At 38.2% G+C, this 3,297-nt stretch overlaps 1 long non-coding RNA gene across 1 annotated transcript; it reads left to right on the top strand.

Annotated features, from left to right (window-relative positions):
• Positions 1-289: 289 nt before the first annotated feature.
• On the top strand, positions 290-2,882 carry LOC116035954. The gene is made up of 3 exons (XR_004101504.2): positions 290-300; positions 682-683; positions 2,693-2,882. It is a non-coding gene; the product is annotated as an uncharacterized LOC116035954 (long non-coding RNA).
• Positions 2,883-3,297: the final 415 nt, after the last annotated feature.

The following is a 3,297-nucleotide window of genomic DNA, read 5'->3' as shown; positions in this document are numbered from 1 at the left end:
TATTAACAATGGAAAGCAATTCTTACCAGTGTAGCTTGATTGGGAATCAAATGAATGCAAAGAAAGTGACTTTATGAACTTGATTTTAAGATTTGTATTTGTTTTATTATATATTTAATCTAGTCACACATTTGAATCTAGAGTCAATATTAGGGTTGGGTATTGTTTGGTTTGGATACCGGCGCTAAAGCGGTACTTTTAAAACGGTACCGGTGCCTTAACGGTGCCTGAACCGATACTTAAAGAATGGCTTGTTTATTGCTAAGGCCATATCGTCAAAATTAAATGTTTAATAATAATGTAATCACTATAACAATAACTTATTTCACTAGTACATAGCTGTTGAATGACAAAAACAACCACCAGATAGGAAAAGGGCATTTAACAACAACTTTGAATGCACCACAAGGCTGTAAATTATCAGTTTCATTGAACGCACTATCTGTGTTTTTCCGACAACAGCAGCTGCAGACTGTTACATCCCGGTGTCGGAATCCTCTACAGTGAAATACAGACACACTTTACACCGTTTAGCGTTAGCTGTCAGCATTGTAACCATGTTTAATCCAGCTTCTAGCTAGCGGTAGGCTAACGTTAGCTGCTGTTGAGTGTAGTGTTAACTAGCGTCACGTGCAGCGGTGTTTCTGTTGCCTGTAACGTCAGTTTCAGAGCATCAGAGAGAAGTGCAGACATATCAGTGGCACCAGAATGAGGCACCGAAATCCGCGTTGCTATTCCTGCAGCAGCAGGATGTGTTACGAGGAAGTACGGCAAAATAGTAGCCTGTTAGGCACGACGCAAAGCCGAGTGAAGTGAAAATAAATTAATAAATGGCGGCATGCGATTAATACGATTAAAAATTAACGCATTATGCTCGGCCCTTAATCACATCACGATTAACGCGGTAATGCTGACAGCCCTAGTTTTAACCTATCATTTCTGTCCCTTTTTATCCTCAATGTACGAAAAACATTTTAAATACTCATATTTAAGCTTCGCCACCTTGCCTCCAAACATCAACACAAACTTAAAGTGAATGTTAATCAAATGATGGTTACCATGGCTATGGCGCTAGACTGCTGCACGGTTCTGATGCATGTCCGTCAAAATATATCTTTTCAAAATAAAAGACAAGTCCAAAATCAGATGTGCATTAAATATTATTTATTTATTTATTGACCAGCTGTCCACGACCCACCCAGAATGCTTCCACGACCCAAAAGTGGGTCCCGACCCACCAGTTGAGAATCACCGGTTTAGACCTACTGTATCTGTCTTGAGATAACTCTTGTTATGAATTGATACTATAAATAAAATTGAATTGAAGATGAAAAAGGCTGTTCTGTATTGCTGCTGATTACTGTGCTCTGTGGGTTAATATCTGACACTATTGCAACAAGCTCCAAAGACAGTTTTGTTTCTTTTTTTTCCACTTACTTTTTGCCGTCTGCGCACTTTAAAGTCAATGCAGTCTCAAGCATTTTATTCCTCTCTCAAGGACGCTGATGGCATATTTCTCGCTGACATGCGAGTCACATAAACAATTAACTTATGACCTGCAGAGTAATCAGCTCTGCTACCACAACTCAGGAGAGGCCAAATTCTGAAAGAGACAATTTTCTCCCTGAAAGGAAGGCAGCAAAAACTGGCCTCTAATCTTCACTCAGTGATTAGAAAAATAGTTGAGAGGGAAATGAAGAGTTTATAGGAGTAGCTATAACCTCAAAATAGTCAGAAAATAAGAGTGTGATCGTGATGGAAAGAATATCAGACTTCATTTAAAGTTGTGAGTGTAATATTCCATGAGGGGACATGTGACAGCTAGACAATTTTGTGAATTATCAGTCAGCAATAAAGACTGCACAGGAAAATAAATAGCTATAAATAGCTGAGAAGTTTTCTGCAGCTTTTGACCAAAGCGCAGGGTTGAGTCTTCTCATGCTGATATTACTTGTCTGGTCCACTCCTTCAACACATATTGCTCATCAGTTTTGGATAAAGTGGCTCCAAGTAAAATGTGACGTGTTTCCTCCGTCAACTCATCCCCATGGCTAAATGACTTCATTCGCTGTTTCTGGCGTACATGTCGGAGGGCGGAACGAAATCCTCCAAGCTTCATGTTCAACAGCTGTATCACAAAGACCTATTGACTGAATACAACAACATGGTTAAGGAGGCGAGAACATCTTACTATGCTAACCTTATTTCTTCCAGTAAACATAACCCTAAAGTCCTTTTTGAAACCATCAACAATATTGTCAATCCTGCTCCTCCTGAAGAGCCAGTATTTTCAAATGACTGCAGTGACTTTCTCCATTTCTTTGTAAATAAAATTAGTGATGTCAGAAATAGCATTATCCCCTCTACTACTCCATATTCGGTTCACTCAATCCGGCCACCAATCTTGAACTGTTTTGCTCCAATCTCGCTACAAGAACTCACTGATCTGGTTAGCAGTATGACATCTTCCTTGAGCCCAGTAGATATTATACCAACTTCCTTATTTAAAAATGTTCTTGGGCCTGTGAGTACTTGGCAGGGACGTCACTAGCATTTAAAGACAGGAGGTGCTTAGCCCCCAGGGTATTTGTAACTTGCATTTGCAAAATCTTTACACTTTACACATCTTTTGTTACTTTATTAGAGATACACTTATGCCAACAACCAGTCAAGAAACCAAGATGTTAACAAGTAAATAGTGACAGACATATCCTCTTCTTCCATTTCTACTCTATTCAACAAAAGTTACTGTAATGTTAGCTTTTAGACACAACAAAGCTGCATGGGGGAATTTACTTAGGCCAGACTTTGCTCCTGATGAGTTCTTCTGTAAGCAATGACTTGAATGCTATCTGTCTGCTCATGTAAATGTGTGATAAAGTAATAGCATACCATATCTAATCCCTCTCTCTATAAGATAAGTTGTCCAAAGAATGCTATTTAATTACACTAATTACTGTTACTGTGCTGTGGATTGGTTCAATCAGTGTCATTTCGCTGTGTAGTTTGGCTTGCATACAGTATAACCCAAGAACCAGAATTAAGGTCATAGTGAAATTTGACAACACAAGTTTGAGCGTTTCTCAAATAAAGATAATTTATTCTGCCAAATGATGTATACAATGTATGATTTAAATCAACAATTATTGATATTGATAAAGCTATTGATAAGGATGCTATTTCAAGTGGCTACTGTCTAAATATAATAACCTGATGGCAGAAGGAATAAAATATTTGGATTAATGATTACTGTATGTATGTACTGTATGTAGGATTGCTTTCATTTTATTTTCACAT

Source organism: Sander lucioperca, chromosome 10, assembly GCF_008315115.2.
Source record: "Sander lucioperca isolate FBNREF2018 chromosome 10, SLUC_FBN_1.2, whole genome shotgun sequence".
Classification (NCBI taxonomy): domain Eukaryota; kingdom Metazoa; phylum Chordata; class Actinopteri; order Perciformes; family Percidae; genus Sander; species Sander lucioperca.
This window is presented reverse-complemented; position numbering and strand designations above follow the sequence as displayed.